The 20,339-nt window shown below is 39.3% G+C and overlaps 1 protein-coding gene across 1 annotated transcript in view; it reads left to right on the top strand.

Annotated features, from left to right (window-relative positions):
- Positions 1-20,339, top strand: part of LOC104616675 (EH domain-binding protein 1-like) — a gene marked incomplete at its 3' end in the record, with an annotated part of 69,291 nt that overhangs the window by 24,354 nt on the left and 24,598 nt on the right. The gene's annotated exons all lie outside the window — the stretch shown is intronic.

Below are 20,339 nucleotides of genomic sequence, written 5' to 3'. Positions count from 1 at the left end.
GAACCACAGTAAAGCCTTGCTTTGTAGTAATAAAGGCTTAAATACCTATTGTTATGTTACAATTAAAATACAGGAGAGGGGAGTACTATACTACACTGCTTAAATTCCTTCCCTATAAGCATCCATCTTCCTTACATTATTTTGCTATGAGCAATGGAGTAAACAAGTTAGAGCTGTGTTATGACTCATTGATTTATGGCCACGACACATTATTTTTGTATGAGCAGGGGAGCGAACAAGTCAGACCTGCGTTATGACATCTGTACATCCCAAATGGCAGCGCACCCTTCCCGGTTTTGAATGCTGCTCTTTAGCAAAGAGCACACTTTCATCACCTGCAAGCTTGTACGTGAGGAAACTGAGGCAGGGTGGAGAGCCATGGTCACGTAAGCAAAGAGCAAGAGAGTCAAGACATGGCCTCTGCTCCCTGGGATCCCAGTCTCGCTCTCTCTGCGTGGAGGAGTCATCTTGTGCACCTAGTGAAAACCGAAAAGGTGGCTCCTGCGAGTCTCTGACTCAGAGGAGTCAGGAGCTCCCAGAACTTCCCAGAGAGCTGAGCTCCTGAGAGCTGTACAAACAACACGTTTGCCAAAAAACAGGGCTTCGCACTGCATAGAGCAAGTGCTTCGTAAAGTACTTTCTTCCTTTCCCTTCTCTGCGTCGGCCTACAGCTTCCATTCTGGGGCTGCCTGGGCTCAAAAATCAGGGCAGCTGCTTTACCTGGAGTTTCCCTGAAGAGGAAAGTTCTTTTTAAAATATGTTTAAAGGGACTGTGGCATCAAGATAGTGTGTTTGTGTCTCATTAATATTGTTTCATTCTGGACTGTTTCTCAGGAACATGATTTAATTTTTGTTTATGTTGCTTTTAAACAACAAAAAAAATTTGCTTGTCTACTGAGTCATAGTAGTGCCACACAGCACTGAAGTATGGGAAAGCAATGGAATTTACATGTTACCCTTTTTTGCCTAGAAAAGCTGCTTTTTCTTTCTTGTTGATACCAGAGGTGATTTGGATGTCCAAAGCTAAGTTTTTTTCTGATCGCCGGTTGACTGAACATTCAGAAGGGCTGAAAGCCAAGTGCTTAATTTATACTTTTGTTTTTAAATGTCAAGTTCCTATTTTCGTTTATGAGACTTATGAACACAAAACATAGTTTAGTTACTGTTTCCTGGAGTTTCCTTTTCTTTCTCACTTAGTTTATTTTAATCAGGGAAGTCTCCATCACCAGTTGTCACTGTACAAGTTACTCGGGATAAAACAATGTCAGTGCATTTCTCAGCCAACCCCTCTGGGTATAGTTGAGTTTCCTGTGACGTTGCAGCAGATTTTTTTCAGAAGTTTATAGTGGGTGTGTAGACTACATGTCCTGCTTTATAACACATTGCTTTTTTTCATATGTCATGGTATGACATATAGAGGTGGCAGTAGTACAGCTGCTGCATGCTGTTCTTGCTCTGTGCCTCAAAACTTCCCTGAGCTGCAGTAATGCTTGTGGGTGGGAGATTGTTTCGGTTGCATGTGCCTCAAAGCATGCAGCCTCTGCCAAAACAGGTGGAAATGGTTCCAGTATGTATCAGTGATGGAGCAATCTTTTGTTATGTGCAAACTTATTCTTTGCAACCTTAATTATGCCACTAGTTCATCCCACGAGAACTGCCAAATAGTGATTGGTACGTAGATATTTATCCTTCGATTACAGAATATATAAATATTATCCTCAGTATAATATATTTGATAAATAGTTTTACTGCAAAAATCTTTGCGCTACAAAATATAGCTAAAAATCTTTAGCTATAGAACTAAAGCAACTATAAAACTGTTTGGTTTCAATTTTTAAAACACCTCAGAAAGCTGTAGATACTGCCAAAAAAATCTGATCTGCAAATATACTTGAAAGGATGGAGAAACTCATTTCCAAGAGTAACAGCTCCACTTAGTGGTGGATGAAAACATGTTTATCTGTTCGAGCAAGGTACAAATAATCCAATGGCTGGCTGACACTTCAGAGCACAAAACACCTGCTTGTTCAAAATCTGAGAGACAGGGAGACAGGAGGTTGATCTCCTCCCTCCCAAAATTGTTGACATTTACCTCTTTCAGGTTTAACATATGGTTTTCCTAGTTTCAAAGGAACATGTTTTTCATTGAACCTGACAAGGGTAGGTCACAAGTGCAGGGACAGTCCTTTGCGGGATTTTCCTTTTTGTCCAAGTATGTTCTCTGCTCTCAGACACTGCAGGGTTTCCCTTCCTCCTTGGTTAGCAGCACTCGGAGCGCGAAATACTGAAGCCTGAAAAGTTCGCGGACATTATTTCGTTATGAAACAATCTGAATTCTGCTAAAAACATTTCTTTTGAGCTTTTTTTTTTTTAAATATTATTGTTGAAAATCAAAATAATTTTGTAATGCTTCAGTCTGGCTGAGCAAGGACTAGCTAACACAGATATTCAGCTGAAGTTTGGAGGCAGACGTTACCAAATTCAAAACAAGATTATTCTGGGCTTTCAGGTGAAATTTTAAGTAGCAGTGAGGTGTGGTGATTTGTGCAAGATGGCCATGCTATAAATGAAAATGAAGCAAAATATTTGTTCCTTGGGGGCATTTTTGTTGTTTTTTTGGTTTGAGGGGTGTGTGTGTTGATTTGGGGGTTTCATCTGTGTTTTGGTTTGGTTTGTTGGGGGTTTTTTTAATCCTGCAAATTTATGTACTTTGTGACACATCAAATTGTAGGATTTTTTTTTTTTTACTGTGTTTTTAATGTTTTAGCCACTGTGTATTTGTATGCTAGTAAGTGGACCTTCATCATCTACTGTAAATCTAATCCATAAATAATTTGATCATATCCTGGCTTCTTAATATTTAAATGTTGATATTAATTTTCCCTCAGCCTCTTCCATGTCTGTATCTCCTGTGTTCTTTGTAAATTTACTGCTAACTTTCTTATCTCTAATTTCATCTTTGTTTAACCAGAGTCTATATTTGGTTATCTGGTTTTTCTTCATGAGGCAGTTCTTTGAATTCTCTTGGTTTTGTTGCTTTTCTGAATAATCATACTGGATCCTCAGATTGGCTGTTGCAAACTTGAGAGCAAGAAATTTATAGGGAAGAATGAGACTTACCCATCTGTGGAGAGGTAATAGGCTTTCAAACCTGTATGGTTTGGCGTTAGTTTAACTTGCCTTTTCAGTTTAGAGAACAAGGACTAGTCACCTTCTATTTAAAAATATTTTTTCAGCATTAACTTCTAACTTCTCTAATTTTCTAATTAATTTCTTAATTGCTTTCTTGGGGTTTCTGGTCTACCAGTGCTCAACAAAGCTTTCATGTGGTGATAGGCTGTGTAAAGACCAGGGAAAACTCTCACAAGCAGCATTAATGCCTCCATCAGACTTTCTGGGGGGTTTCCACGGTCTCCTGTTGAAGTAAAAGAACAGTGCATGTTTCTAAATAATACTTGGTCTTTTAGCGGTAAAATAGTTGTCAGGTGAAGTGGCCTGTGCTGGGCAAATTGTTAAGCATCTCCAGGAGGAGGGCAGCTGATGAGTTTTACTCAACTTGAAATGAAGACTGCATCTCTGAGAAGAGCTCAGCTGACCTGAAATTTGGGCTATGTTTTTTGATCTCTGCAGACTGTCTAGCTAATGCAAGAAGAAAGGGACAGGAGGGAAGACTAGAGGTTTCAATTGGCCCAAATATGTTGAAGCTTTCACTGGCTCTATGTACAAGAACTTCGCCTAAAATAAAGGTAGCTGAAGTGACAGGGAAAATGTCGTTTTGCTTCTGAGCATGCTGAAAGCATGGAAAAGCACATAGGAACACCCACTGAGGATGGACCATCACATTTGCCTGTTTGATGACATCTTTGTAGACGGCTACCTCCTACATTCTTAAATAAAACGGAAAACTTCATAGGATGTTTTCAGAGAGTAAAAGATTTGGTCTATGAAACAACTTTTCCAGCTTTTTGGAGAAAATGTTTTTTTTTGAGCCCAGATTTGTGTCTCTAATAGCTGATATATGGTGTACTAATATATTCCAAAGTTCATGCTACACTTCTCCATGTTCTCTCTGTGCCTTGTGTTTCACCTTTATATATAGGTTATTCGCCGGGCCCAGGGTTGTGGTGTGTGAGCCCTTTTCAGTAGCATCAATGTAATCAGGGCATTGCCAATCATTGCTATATCCCTGATACTAACCATACTGTTTTTATATGGCAGGCCTATTTAAACATGGTCTTTGTTAACTACAGAAGAGGACATCCCAGACCTGCTAATTTGGCAGAAGAATGGAGAAAAATGCCCCACCTGTTTTTGAAGCTTTGCTCGTAGATTCATGTAGGCTGGGGCTGGAGGCAGCCTCGCCTGGCCTGTTGCCTCAAGGCAGCATCATTCCACTTGCCTAAACTATTTTAAAAACCTTCTTAAGATGGGGTCACAGCAGTGTCTGCAGGCAGCCTGTTCCAATGCTCCATTGCCCTTGCTGTTGGGAATTGTTCTGGCCTAGATCTCTTGTTGGTACAGTTTAAGTCTGCTATTTCTTGTCTTACCAATTACAGCTATGGAGAACAGATTCTGTTTTCTGTGTGGCTGGAGGCTCCCTCCTTTCTTCTCGCCTCTGACTAATCAACCACAATAATGTGATAGTGGTTACACATGGGATTTCATTTGCCTTGATTGCATTAGCAGATCATTAGCATTCTCTTTCTAAGGGCTCATTTATGTGAGTGTTTCAGCATCCTACTCTGCTCATGCTGCCCGTTGCTTTCAGGGACTATCAGCACCCAGCTCTGCCTTCCCACCATCGCCTGCCTGGTGAAGTATTGCCCTGAATTTCCAGGCTATTCTTGTTTTGAGATCTTGTCAACTGAACTCGCTTCTGCATCTATCCTTTCTAGAGAGTCTTCTAAAATGTTTTTATGTCCCTTTTTAGACCACTGTTTTCTAATAGTGCCTTTTTGAATATGAAGGTAATGAATGGTGAAGAAAACCATGCCAACCTTTCAAGTTTGACAGTGATTTATAAGATGTCAGATGTACATCCTTCTGAGAGACACATCCATGCTTCCAGTTTTGGGGTTTTTTTATGCCTTAACCAATAAGGGTATTCTAAGTGGTTTCTCCAGGAAAATATGTTCAATGAAGCTGCTGAACTGAGAAAAAAGGGTTTAGAGTTTGCTGTTCATGCTAGCCTACAGCAAACAGTTATAAAGAATAACAAATTTAAGCTGAAAAATGAGATCTGTCTTTTCCTTTTGTCTATGGCTCTTGCATAACCTCAGGAACAGTAACCCAAAAAGAGTTCTGGCCTCCGCTCAAATGTGAGCAAAGCCTCAAAATTAGGCAACATTAGAAAAGTTACAGAACATTTAACAGAATCTAGTTTCATTTTATTGGTAGAAGTGCACTGTTTTATAGGGGTTCCCTGTCCTCCTGGAAATTCTGTATCATGGTTGCTTATGGTGATTTCTCATTTTGAATGCCCTAAAGCATGTTATATCACTCACAGGCTTGGAGAGGTTATTTCTCTCTCCTAAAATGCCCATCTGGTTTTTTTAGGCATGAAAACACAAATAAAGGTGATAAATAATGTGAAAGTAGTGGGAAAGAGAGGGCAGGTGGATGGCTTGTAGAAATGAATTTGTTTCTAGTCTTAAAGGTGACCAGTTTTAAATGTGATACAATAAAATGAGGTATTAGCACGAAGTTAAGTTTTTTTCATCAGATACAGCTCTGAATATGTTGTTTTCTAGATGAGGCTTTTCAAGAAATAGCTCATTTGAATTTGAACAATAATTAGCCCAGAGTTTTTGTAAAATCAGACTTTTATACTGTGTGTTTAAATCTCTCTTACTACGGCACTGCTGTGACACTAACTTCACAAGAACAAGTTTTGCTTTACATCAGAATAAAATCCCAAGTCTAGATGTCAAATCTTCCTGCCTGTTTCTGGAAATAAATGTTGGAAGACAGATGCCAGCATAGCGTAGTGAATTGAAATTCTGAGTACTGTCAATGCCGTTTGCAGAAAGAACCTAGGGAAAAAGACTGGCATACGGAATAAGATGATTCCTTATTTGCTGATCAGTTGCTATACCAGAATTTATTACAAAATTTTGGCTAGCTCTTCTAGTGCATCTTCGTAGCATGTGGGAGCTTACGTTTAAATTGGCTATTTGCTTTATTTAAGGAAAAAGTAATCAAAAAAGCTCTATCATTCGTTTTGTATTTTCTGCTTGCAATAAATTTTTGGGTTAAAATAAGAACCGACCAGGTTAGCCTTTTTCTGAATTAAATGTCTGCATTTAATACATTTAGAACAGGAAGCTCATAGTTCAGACATGCTTTCCTGGTCCTTTAATTCCCCTGTCATATTCTGCTGTGTGTGATTATGTGAACTGTGACTCGGTATGTGTAAATTAGGCTGGGTATTCTGGTCTAGATACAGCTAGGAATTAAATGCTGCTTTGTCAGCCATCTCACTCTGCTTTAAATGTAATAGAGAATCAGAAAACTAGTTTTATTTTTGCTTACATTAAATATTTAGCACTTTGTTCTAGTTGAGAAATCTCCGAGATTAGGTTTTTGGAGCAAAACTTGCAGAAATCGTCGTCTTGATTGGCTGCTCTGGCTCTGAAGGCGATAGGGTAGGAAATCTTTCTGGGAGACCTGATCCGGTGTTTTCTCAGTAACACATCGCGGTTTCTTGTGTGCACAACTGGCATTTCTGTGCAGTTTTAACTATAAAAGTAGAACGTGCTCAGGGGCAGGGTCTCAGCTCCAGTAAGGAGTGGGAGAGAGGCCTGTGCACACAGTGAATCGTCCTGTGGGCATGGGAGTGGGTGAGTCGCCTGTCTGTCCACGCCGACCTTACTGGTGGCCACTTACTTAAACAGCCCCCTTACATTAGGCACCTTCTCTGAAAATTACAAAGGAGAGTGGAAGTAGCTTGCACAATTGAGTTCTGCTGGAGAAACTTTACACGAAATGCTGTAGGACAAGTAAATTACTACCTGTATTTAGGGCAAGCGTTACATGAGCGAGGCATGAAAGACGTCGGGGTTACGGGTGTGTTCCCCACTGTATGGTACAGCACACGGAGAGGAGGCACTAGCCCCGCTGAGGTGGGCTTCGTCAGGGCAAGCGCTGCGTAAGCTTTTCTAACAGCTCTGGCAGTGCATTTATATTCTGACCTGCAGAACCCCCATATCCCTAGGCAAAGCCTGCTAGTTGCTTCAAATGGTGTTCGCTCATGCAGTACTGCTCTCTGCAATGGACATTTTACTTCTGACTAAAACACGACTGTGCCTCCATCACCTGAAATTAGGGCCACCACTAATCCTTTTTAGCATTAATATGTAACAGTATATTAAACCAAAGCTGTGAGATGACAAAAATCTTATCTAAATGAGAATTGTAGATGAGTTGTTGAAAGAACTTTCAATATCTAATTAACTTTTTACACTTTTAATACCTTATCTTGAATCAGTAAAATAGTATGAAGTGTGAGTCCATCCAACTCTTCTCTATTGTGTTTTTTCGAATATAGTTATGAAAATTTTCTTTTGTTACTTGATGTTTACTGTCCAAATAAAAGGCGTTGCCCAAACTGTCCTTTAAATAAAGTTGTTTCTGATGCTGTGTTAATAACTGCACTAAGTGGATTGTATCAAATACAATTGCCTACAGATGATATGGCAGTTTTGAAAACTATATTACAGCATTTCAGTTTAAAATCTTCTAGAAAAGGAGATACCTTATTTTCTGATATTTATGCTACAATTACACAAGAGAGTCTCCCAAATGGAAGATGGAGACGGGAGGCCGCCGGGCATTGGGCAGAACAGCCTCCGTATTAGGCTCTCATTTCATAAGCTCAGTAAGCGCAGTACACCGTAACATTTACGATGGAACGAGTTTGATGACATATAATTTATATGGTTATTATTGATTCACAGTAGTAAAGTACAACTGTTTTCTAAATTGCTAGAACCATTTTGTTTAGGTTTTTGTGGGGAGGTTATTTCCTGCTAGAAGAACGTGTCTCCTATAGATGAGTTCTGCACAAGACGGCTGATCAGAGTTGCTATCAGTGGTATTCTTTGCCAGCTGGAGGGAGGAAGCTGATAAACAAGGCAGACAGCTTTGGAAACAAAGCTCTAATACTACATTAGGCATGTTTAAAACCAGCAGTGTGTTTCAGCCACTCTTAGCATATGTTTATGCATAGAAAATCAGCAGTAAAATATACTTGCCTGCGCACACAAGAGGCAGAGTCTGCATGAGGTCGTTTCTCTTTCAGACATCAAATACAAAAGAGTGTCTTGGTAATTGTTTTACAGTGGGGTTCTAATCATACTCTAGGCGTAAGCCGAGCCGAGCAACTTGCCTTTTAATAGAAAAGTATTTGCTTTTAAGCTTGTTCAGCTTGCTGCTTTTTTTTTTCTAGTTTTATGTATCTGAGTGTTTTTTTACATTTGCATGCAGTCACGGATATGTGTTTGCTCTTGATGCAGTTCAGAATATCATTATGTAAAATGCCACTGTCTGGGGCAACATTATGATGGATAAATCTCATTTTTGACCCGGTAGCTGTATGGTGTTAAAATAGCATATGTTGCAGTCATGTAGTACAAAATATTCAATGGTGGAAAATGGAAAAAATGGCAGCATATTTAATGAAAAATATTTTTGACGTAAGTCACCTTCAAAGGCAGATAATCTGGGAGTCCAATTGAATATGTTGGTTGATTTGAGATAATACCTTGCAATTGCATGTGCTCAAGAATTTTGACACAGAAATGTGTCAAAAAAGAACTAAAATATCCATTATTGTGTAAAATGTTGCTCTGCATTAGGTAACTGGATAGGATTGTACATGCAAGCAGTTGTAATTTAACCCAGAGCATATTATTTAAAAATTGTGGCCACCAGCAGAACAGTAGCCAGCTGACAGAAAAATAAGAGTTTTGACTTCCTGAAAAACCTTTGTTATTAGGAAAACCATCTGGCAGTGTAATAGCATTGAGTGTTATTGCCTTCAGCCTCTTATCTTTGGTTGTTAGCTGTCTTAATAGACTTTAATATAATGGAATTTAATTGACCTCCGTAACTTAATTGATGCCATTGCATTCAGTTTTTTTCCCTCCCAGCATATTCTTCATTCTGAAGTGATACTGCACTGTCATATTGTGGTTTTTTTTTTCCATGTGAAGTTTCTCCTTTCTCATAGTTTTGCATGGGCCAAATCACTTCTTGAATCCTGACAGGCAACATAAATGAACTTCTTCTCATTTAGCTTAGGTGTGGTGCCAGCCTGAGACTAGACTGCAAAGATTGCATGCATAAAATGTCATTGAATGAAGTGCCATAAAATGACATCTTGTTGTTCAGTATTTTCTGTGGTTCCACATACTAGCATAACTCTAAGATTAAGCTGAATTTCTGCCAAATTTGTGACCCATACAATGTTGCAACCTTGAGCTCAGAGATTGCTATTCTGAGTATGTGGTCTATACTTAAGCAACGTTTCTTACGTATTTCAGTGGCCTGAAAAATAAAATGTAATAATATATCAAACATGATTAATTTAAAGCCTGAAGATGATACAGTTGTGTGTTACGTTGTGCTGTTAAATGGTAATATTCCTGCTTCTGATGTGTTTTCTGTAGACCAGAACTGAGAACAAACCAGACTGTGCTTAGTGGAAGTGTAGCAGGTTGGCGAATGGCAGGCTGAGCATGATGGGCACCAGGCTCTATAAGTTAGTTTTAATATCCCATGTTGCACAGCCTGAAACAGGGAACTGCCAGGTCTGACGCTGAGGACTTTGCCTGCTAAAAATAAATGCACTTCCTAGTTTTCAGAGATTTTCTTTAAAGACTCTCAGGTTTTGCACATAGTTTTAATGTTTTATACCATAAGAACATTTTGCTCAGTGAAGCATAAAATGTGGGAAACTCTGTAAAGCTTTGCTCCCTAAAGCAAAACAACTCCATGAAACAGTCCCCAGTTGTGGGAAGGCACAGCACAAAAATCAAAAAACACGTACAATGTTTACCAAATCAGAAGTGATGTTGCAAATTAGGTTAAGAATTCTCTCTCTCACTTTTGTCTGGAAAGTAGATCACTGAGATGGAAAGCAATTATATTTGCATTTTTTCTGATGAAGAGTAAGAAGTTATTTGGAATGAGAGATTTGTTAATGCTCTGCTAAATAAATTCAGAAAAGAATACAAAAAGAACATAGAAATCAACTGCCCTCAAAATCTGGCTCTGACAAAACCTTGTACCTTTTCATCTCTCTTCCCCACCCCCAGGCTGTTGTTTTTTTTTTTTCCAACCCTACTATTCTGGTATTCTGTCCTTTAATATATCTTTCCCTGAGAATGAGAAGCGCAAGACGCAAGACATGCCTAATGTTGATACATTAGGAACCATAGTCTGCAATGGAAAGATGAGTCCAAGGGAGACTGTATGGTTCGGTAATGTGGGCAGCAGGGAAACAAGAAGCATAGAGAATGAGCTGTAGCTGGGCCAAAGTGGACCTAAGAGTGAGGGAAACGCTCTCGTAGAAGTAGTAACTTACTCTCCGGTAAGTGCCAAAACCCTGAATAGTAGAGGCATTGGGTGCTTGCTTCCAGGAGCAGCCGTAAGAAGGAGTGTGATGAATTAGGGGAGATTGTGTCTATATATTTGTCAATGAAAGGACAAAGTGGAATATTCGGAAAATAACCCTAAAAATTAGTATAAAGTTTAGGTGCTTGTTGTTCCATGAATAATCTGTATAAATCTTCCCCATAATTAGTTTTAATTCATATTATATAACTTTAATTACCTATTATAACCAAAGAGGCTCATTTATTAGGAAGGATTTGAGTATTAAATAGACTGCAGAAGTAACTAGTATGGATGCTGTTGAGGAAGGGTATTATTTCGAAGGATATTCGAGATCTGTGGAACAATTTGGCTGTTTCACCTGGACTGGTGAAATAGTTCTGGCTTTAATGCAGCCTACTCCATCACCACCTCTGCGTCCCTTCTCTGCACTCTTCCCTTCGGACGAAGCAGCCCTCTGCTGCTTCATGGAAACCACGCTCTTTCTTTTTTTTTTTAATTTCTGTAACTCTTACATATTGTGCAATACTTTGGGGAGTAGCTTAGCATATTTTCAATTGGTTCTTGGTAATTTCTTAATTTATTTTAATTTTTCTACCTTTAGTTCAGTCTTTGGAAGCTTGTGTACAGGTTTCCTGTGAAGGGTCTGTATTGCAGAACTGGGAATCTGGCTGACCTACTAAAGTAAGCAAGTGTAAGGGCAACGTGGGGAAGTGTGAACTTGGCTATGAGTGAGAACATGGGGAATGTTAAGGGCTGACTTCTTTCTGCATTACAAATTCCGATTGTCTTTGGTCCACCACACATGAGTGTTGCTTTGCAGTTGATGACAATTCATTACTGGTCTTCACTCATGTGTAACTGTATGCTTCCTCAGAATGGCTGTGGTAGGCATCCCCCAAATCATGAGTGGTTGCCTGAGCTGGTTGTGTAGACAGACCATGTGTGGGAACATTGCTGCTAGTTTTTGCACAGACGGGAACAGTCTCAGAAGAATTTGGACCTCATTTGCCTTGAGCATTTGTTGAGCGTGGACGTTTCTTTGTCGCTACCACAGGAAAAATATGGTTAAAGTTACGTCCTTAAAAAGTTGGTGGTTGTGCTGGTGTGGTCATGGCTGTTCAGCTTTTTATACTTTGGGGCCAAACCCTTTCAGAAAAGAAGAGAATTGTGCTTCTCTTCATCAATTACATTCAAATCACATTTTCTTGATATTTTCTTTGCAAGTGCAAGCCGGAAGGTGTTATTTTAAATGACAGCTGAGTTTCTGGAAGTCATAGTGTGGATGGCCATGATCTGGTGAGACACAACTGGATAATCTTTAGTCTCATCTCATTCCCACCAAGCAAAACTATTCTGTGTCCCATGGCATGTGCAAAACTTTTTTCCTACAGTAGCAAAGTTGCCACAGTTTTTAGAAAGGCACCGTTCTTTTTCTTAAGAAATACCTGTCTCAGAGCACTGGAAAGTGGGGTTTGGTTGGTTAGTTTTTACCTGACAAGCAGAGGTAAATTGGCATAATGGGCAATGGTTTAGAGCTGATAGTATATGGATTAGAAGAAAATGGTTAAATATGAAATGAGTATTGGCTATGAAGTATTTCATCTGGAAAGGCCAATTGTTTGGGTCGGTTTGAATATTTCTGCTGAAGAACGATCTCTCAAGTCATCTTTACTTCAGATTTCTGAGTCATACTGAGGATACTGATTGCTATTATTGCAGGGAAGACCTCTCACCTTGTCTCGAAGTTCAGTAGGAGTACGGATTAACAAATAATCTGTAACTGATTTGAAACTGGGTGTGGTGGCACAAGTAATGGTATTTATTCTCCCTGTCATCTTCGAAACCCCCACTGTGCAGCACCTTTCTTGTCCCATTGCTAGTTGGGAGGCTTTCCAGAGGTTATTAAGGCTGTTCTTAATTTGTCCTGTCATGCACAGTGATGAGTAGCTGAGCATGCAATGGTGAAAACAATCCTGGAGCCTGCCGACCCATATGGTGAGAGTTGAGGTTGTCTCCTGTGTTGTGGTGCTGGCTATTAGGCTGAGCCTTAGAATTTAAAAGGAAGGAAATGAAATCGTGTGGGAGCAGTGTCTCCCAGCATCTGAATTTTCCTGAAAGCTTTAAATTATGGCAGAGTTTAATCCACCCTGTGTAGTGTGTCCTGGTGAAACCCCTTGCAGAACACTAACTTTGCATAATGCCGGTAGTGTGCTACAACCACTTGATGGCACCCTTTGATTTGGTACATACCTCATTAGCCCTAGCATAGTGCAGTGTGGCTGTAGTATTTGTAATGGAATAACACGTAAGAACTAAAGACTGCAAGGTATCTGGTTAATGTAGAGATGAAATGAATGAAACAGCAAGGCTAAGCTTTCCTGACCCTTCATGAGAGAATAGATGAAAAAAGGAAGAATAAGCTATTGTGCTGAAGGGAGATGATGAAATTCAAGATCCACACACATAATCTCTGGCTCAGCCTCTGAAATGTTAATCCCTGGATAGAATTATTTGAGCTGTAGATTGCAATTTATCATCAAAATGGCACTGTGTCAAACAATACTTCTTGTATGTGTGATGTTTAGAACTATCCAATTTTAATATAAAATGGTTCACAGAGCACTGTCTAACATTTAAGTAGCAACTCGTTAAGCTCAGGATATTTTTGCTTGTTTCTGTAGATCTGTGGTAATCGTGTAGAGTTATATTCCCTAGATCGCTCTTAGGGTCTTTTACTAGCCATATAGTATGCTTTAGGGAGTGATCTGTTTTGATCTGAGCAGTGACAGGTGATGGGACTGCTTGATAGTAATTGTAACGCAAAGTGGTCCAATATGTTTATTTTGAGGTGCTCAGTTATTTTTCACAGTGAAGAAATCTGCCAAAAATCTGCTGATGGCTTAAAAATCACCAGGATTTGAGGGTAATGTTTTGCCAACTTGTGTGAACAATTATTTTGAGGTTACAAAAAATATTTTCTCATTATGTTTTACAAGCTGGAATGCTCTTCAGGTTTTTCTGTCCTTGCTTTTAAAGGATGCCAGTAGAGGGAGTAGAAAATTACCATCCCAGTAAGGGTAAGATATTCTGCACTGAAGTTCGGCCATTTCTCCTTCAGAAATCCTAGTATTTCATACTGTAGTCTGTTACTGAAAGTAAAAGATCCAGTACCTTGAGAAAATGGAATTGAGGGAAGATAAACACAGCCCAGATAGTTTCTGAAATGTAGGAAAAGGTGAAACAGCATCATTATTAGAGAAGAATATTTAAATCTAAAGATATATTTAGAAATATGAATTGCACTTCCCCCCTAGTACTTACGGATTGTTTGAAAATCGCCATGTAATGTTGTTGTTAGGGCAAAACCCAACATGTTTTAGTGCATGATAATGAATTAATTTCTCTGCATTTATTTTTAAAAGTGGCCTCTATATAAATTTGCAATTAAATTGTGTAAAGCTTTTGCAAATATGAAATACTTCAAAATAGAGGGGTTTGTTGCATGTCTCACATTGTTTGCTTGGGAAAGGTGAGAGACTGAAGGAGGAGAAGGGAGGAAGTGGAGTGTAAACCCTGCCAGCCTGGCAAATTCGTAATCCCTCTGCAGAAGTTGTTTCAGAAGGTGCTGAGATTTGAAGCAGGAACTATTTGGTGATCTTCCTGTGTTTAAAAAGTCTCTTTCGGTGCAGTGGCAATTAAAATCGCCTCTAAAAATATGCTAGTATCAACAAGAGATTTTGAAAGTCTTTGGTGTGTTTGGTTAGCAGGTATATACCCAGCATTTTGGAATCGTAGGCCTGACTGAGCAGTCATGATGGCTGTGAACTGAACTATGAAGGAGACATTTGTCTTGGAGTGGGACCTTTTGTGTTAATCCTTCCAACCTTTATATCGTAGCGATTCGTGATGGTATTTAGTCAACGAATAACTTGTATTGTGCACTTGTGATCCCTCTCCATCAGAAATGAGAGACTGTGTGGGATAAGTATCAGTGTCAGATAAGAATTATTATTTTATTTTATTTTATATTTCTCCTGCACTCTGGCCTTTTTTCCTTGGAGGCTGGCACCTTAGTAGCACATGTAGTTTCTAGATTAATATGTATAAGTGGATACTCAGGAGATGAACGTGATTACATTGAGTGTGCAGCTGTTTATTTGTGCATGCAGTTGTCTTCTGTGCACCCTAGATAAATACGTTTTCAGAGTGTATCTGTGCACAGATATTCATGTCTTAAAATTACATATTTCAGTAAGATCATTTCATGTCCACAAATGCATGTGACAGCATGTGTTTAATTTTAAAAAGCATAGGCTAAGAGCTTCGCCACTGTCTGCCCAGCCCAAACACACTAGGCACAGAGTATATAAGCACCGTCACCAGAGTTTTGCTGCTTTGGAAACGGTATTTTTCTCCTATGGCTGCCTTTTGCATGTCTCTGTGGTGTGAATTGCTACATCAGATTGCTATTTCTGGTTTTTGCTGCTGCATCAGCCTTGGTATTTTAGCTGTTCGGACTTGCACTCACTTCCTTGCTGATGTTTCTGTCTCCTTGTTAGTACTGTATGTTACACTGAAAACAGGCGTGCTTTCAGAAAATGGGTGTTGGACAAAATTGCACAAAGGCGTATTTTTTGCTGTAGCATCTGTTTGAGATGGTTGAAGTTTTTGCAACTTAAAACCAGTCATCCCTTGAGTCTATGGCTGTGGGTTTTTTTGTGGCTAAAAATATGTTCAAAACTACTACATGTTTACTAGAATCAAGAAAGTTACGTTTCATTCTTTCACACTGCTATGAAAGATAAAACTTGTGTTTGAAAAATGAGGCGTTCAAGTTTGGTTTGGTAATAGCATTTATATCAAGTATTTTGACCTCTGAATTATGTATGAATTTGAGGATCAGATTTGATCAACTTAGTGTCATTGAGCTATTTAAGTGTTTGTTTGTTTAAACTTCCATTACATATGAGATGCTTGATTAAGATTCTTGTGTCCCATTTTGCAGCACAGTCGTAATTAAACAAATATAATATCTGTCTTTAAACCAGAAATTGTAGAGAAGCAAGTCAAAGCACATCTTGATAGTGGTGTTTTGTGTTCTGGCTGGAAGTGGTATGAAGAAGTCTGTTAAAGAACAGCTTTCAAATCTGTCCAGGATGAGTACATTGATTTCACTGTCAAGCTTTTACAAATTATTTTCTTCTAAGTAAAGTGTTCTAATGCGGTACATAAAAAGAATGAAAGATTTTTTTAGCATCTTGTTTCAGATTATTTTTTTTTAAGTAATTCTACTGTATTTAGAGCTGCAAATATACATGCTTGTATACAGTGCCTGTGGATTTTTTTACTGGTGAAGCTTATGGCTGTCAAGAAAACTTTGTTCTGAGCTTACTGTGATGTATTTGGCTTCTATATTTCTTTAAAAGGAATGTACTAAAAATAAATAGAGGTAATCAGTCTCTCTTAAAATTTTAACTTTGAGTTTATCTTTCGAAGGAAACTCAGGTTTAAGTGACTGACTGAATTTTGACTTGACAGCATCAAACCCGAGCAGATTTTTGTTGTGCAGGTTGTGAGCTTCTGCATTCCCGAGCTAATTGAATGTAAAGTGTCATGCAGAACTGTAGTATTTGCTGGTGAACTTGGTCAGACAATAATAATTACTACATTGAAGCTTGTTTTCTGTGCAGTTGAAGCACAACAGTGTACCCTTGATTTTGTTTAGGATAGATCTGGATTAATGCTGGCTTACAATTATTACTCACAGGGCATTATCATTTCAGATCTGTGCATCTACTTTTAAGGTACGCCAATTGCTGTAATTAATTAAAGTGCTGCAGATGCTGCTGGTTAAGCCAATTTAAAGAACAGAGCGTGAATTTCCAGTTATGTGAGCTAGATAATGATAATGCCTTAACGTGGTAGTCGCTCTTGTGAGCCAATTACCGCTCTAGATAGCTGAAGCAGGTCCGTGGTTCACTCTCTCTGCCTTCGTCTGTTCTGAGAATACACGTCTCCTTTTTACGCCTTTTACTGCTGAGTAGTCTTAGTTTTCCTCCCTGGTTGTGGGGTGGTCCGACTGACAGCTTTTACTCTTAATAAGCTTAGAGGTAATAATCCAAGTCCTGTAGGTCACATGTACAATATGCCTTTTAGTTTCATTTTTTCCTGCTCTAGTTTTGCCAAAACATCAAGCTCCCTGTAATATCACGCGAGTGCTGTTGCTAACTGCCTGGAACTGAAGCAGTACTTTCTGCTAATTGATTAATGCAAACATCTCGTAAGTGTTTTTATGTTACGGTAATTATGAGGTTGTCTGCTTTTTTTTCCTCATTTCCTTTTAATGTGGCATATTTTAAAGTATGGATGGATCAAATATTAAGTTAATTAACATTGAGATTTTTTTCAGTTCCATAAGTTAGGTTAACTTCACAGCCAAGAAGTAGAGAAGAAAATATTTTTATTAAAGAGACTCTGTATTTATTAATTTATTCTTGTGTTTGTTTTAGATGGCAACATGATATGTTAATAAATAAACCATTGGGAATGTCTTTGCTTTTTGTACACATGTGAACTTGTTTCTGGGGAAGCTTTAGAAATGATGACAGTGCTTGTGCCTGTAACACTCTGGGAATGTTCCTGATGTAGCTGGAGTGTGGAGAATAACATTTTAAAAGACCGTATAGAAACTGATTATTTGAAACTGTTATTTACTTTGTAACACTTATTTTTGTGTATTATAGCTTGTGCAAGTCTAATAGTAATATATGTAGATCATATAAATAAGTGGGAAGCTGTATAATATATGACATACTTGCTGTTTGGCTTGCCAGTGCCCAATTTCAAGTTTCAGGCTTAGTTTAGGGAGACTGTGCCATGAAATATTTCTGTATGTTTGGAGTCAGCTATATGACTGTGTTGGGGATATTTCAGTAGGGCTAATAACGTACTAATAACCTCAGGAGCGGCAGCCCCTTAGGACCGTGGAGTGGCTGAACCTTAAGAAAATGAGTGCAGCCGAGTTCATATGCAAAACGGGGAGAGAGTGGAATTTTCCTAGAATCGAAGCAGAGAGAACAGGTTTTCATCCTGGATCTGTAAACATAAAGACTTAAAGGTTTGGGAGGGCTCAGAGAGCCTGGTGTGGATGGGTGGAGAATGGGCCCTGGAGAGAAACAGGGGAACATTGTTTTGTAGTAGTTGAAGCTTGGGCCCAGACACAGAAGGAGGAGGAAATTGGCTGCAGAGGAGAAAGAGTCCATAATTTCTGAGAGGGAGTGGAAGAGAACAGACTGCACTCCTTAGATGTCTCTGGCCTCATTCCAGAGAGTGGAAATAAAGACAAGAAAGTGCATGTGAGCATTTATTGCTTTGTCCTTTTGTGTGTTCTTATGTGACCTGAAGCAAAGAAAAAAAAAATCTTTTTTGGGATCCTTAAAAAAAAAAAAAAAAAAAAATTCCGTGTTTCACTTCAACATCCCCTATCTGCAAGGACAGGGAGCTGAATACACAGAGGCTGGAATGGGAAGAGTAAATTTTTATAAAATACTGGGGAGCCTGAAAATGCAACCGCATGAAATGAAGCATTCTCAGTTTCCCGCTGTCAAAACGGGTGGCTCCTTGCTCCTTGCTCTCTGCCTCCTGCTCCGTGCTGCTGCCTCTTCAGTGCACTGGTGCTCACCCAGCCTTTGAGAGCTCGTTCATCTCCCTGACCCAGCAGAAGACATTTGTGGGGTGGTTGAGGGTTTTTTGGGGTGGTGTTTTTGGTTTTGGGGGTTTTTTTTTGGGTTTTTTTGGTTTTTTTTCCTGGATGAGTTTTTCTGCTGGATTAGTAAAAGGATCCAGGTTGTGAAAGAAGAGCCAGTGAAGTGCCAGGCCTGGTGCAAGGCAGGAGCATGTGGCTGGAAAAGCAGGATGCAGATAGGAGATGAGTTAGGAGTCAGACACTATCTGATCAGCCACAGCATCAGGTAGGAGTTATCTTGTGCCTCTGCCATGAATGAGGGAGATGAGGAGGAATGGGTGTTTCTGGGAGCCCTTGTCTTCTCGTGCCCTGCAGGAGCTCACACCTCTCACCGCAGCATGGCTGCTGCAGATGGGCCTGGTTGCCTTGCCTGGCCCTTTCTTGTCCTCCTACCTGCAAGTGTATCAGTGGTTGGAGGGACCTTCCTCTAGACAGGTCTTGGGCACTTCAAACGGCTGCCAGCTAACAATTGTGTCCTTTCACTGGGAGCAGAGGCTTGCTGCTCAGAGACCATGTGATAGTCTGCTTGAGTCAAAACAAGCTTTCCATGTTCTCCTCTCCTGCTGTCCTCTAGTGCTGTGATATTTCAGGGGCACCTCAAGAAATCCTGTTCTTCTGTGCTCCTGTGTGGACCACTAGCCATCCTTTCTAAACCCAGTTTGCATCGAGTTTCCCTTAGTTTGGGCTGTTTGCTGCCTCACTTTATGTAGGACTCTCCCTCGTCATAAGATGAAAACTGTAAGTTCATGCTTTGTTTTTGGTGATGTTTAAGACAGACACTTAATAGACTTACTTTGGTGACACAGAGATCTTAGCGGAGGTTTTATTAAGGTGCGATACCGTCGTTCTTTGTTGGAAGTTTATAAAAGAATGAGACCACATTGCCTGGATGAGATTTGTGGCTCAGAAGTCATTGTGGCCAGACCTCCACCTAACCTGAGTAAGAGCTGCACTTACTGCTATATAGTTACACTAAAAATAAATCCCCTCTTGCAAAAGTATGCATAATACTCTGTGTGTGTGTGCATGTGTTTGTTTTCATGTGCTATAAACCCTGAGATAGAATCTCCTGTGTTATAAGGGCTAATAATTTGTTCCCAGATTTAACAAGGTGCTTAATCGCAGGGCTTTCTTTAACTTGATTTAATTACAAGTAGATCATATGCTTGAAGTCAGGCATGCGCTTAAATACCTTCCTGAACTGAAGTGCATCTTTTTTGGTGTTGCTATATCACTGTGTTTAATGGACATGGAGGATTTAAGGGCCTTATAGACAAGCTTTTGTGCACATGTTATCCTGTGATAGCTGGAGTCAGTAACACCAGATCAGGGCCAAACTATTAGTTACAACTGGCTGTAAGTTTCCATAAGACTTTGCCAATACATCTTAATTTTCATTATATTTCTCGTGTAATAGGAGAAGAATCCTGTAACTATGACTTGCCTGTCCTATTTAGTTTTTCAGTCTTCTTTTGGATAAATTTTGTAATGCAAGTTGTGTGCATTGAAGGGGAATGTTTAAAGAAATTGAGTTGTGGGGCAGAACTTGAAAATTCCTTTTTGTTATATTAAATATGTAATAATTATTGCTGTTTAAGACTGCATCAGATTGCTTTGGGACATAAAGCTCTTACTGCCCAGTACTTGGTGAGACGGGAGGGAAAAAAAAAGGTATATCAAGTTTTTTGCAATTAAAAATCCAGAAAAACTTGTTTAAGAAAATATTAGCCCAAGAACATGCATCTTTTGTCAGTATAATATGCAGCTCTGAACACAACTCTTTTTATCAACAGTACAGTGTTTCATATTTAATCAACATAAAATGAAGTGCTTCCCTCACATGAATGTAACACAGATCAAGTCTCAGCCAAAGCAAATAAAAGAATGAATGCTTTGTTAATCATCCATAACTAATTTGTGCATACACAGAAAAAATGAAATCTGTTTTTGACAAGAGCTTTTTCATAGAAGCAGCAAG

The sequence above is a fragment of the Phaethon lepturus genome, unplaced genomic scaffold (genome assembly GCF_000687285.1).
Source record: "Phaethon lepturus isolate BGI_N335 unplaced genomic scaffold, ASM68728v1 scaffold13232, whole genome shotgun sequence".
Lineage (NCBI taxonomy): Eukaryota > Metazoa > Chordata > Aves > Phaethontiformes > Phaethontidae > Phaethon > Phaethon lepturus.
Note: the sequence above shows the minus strand (reverse complement) of the source record. Positions and strands in the feature narration are given on the sequence as shown.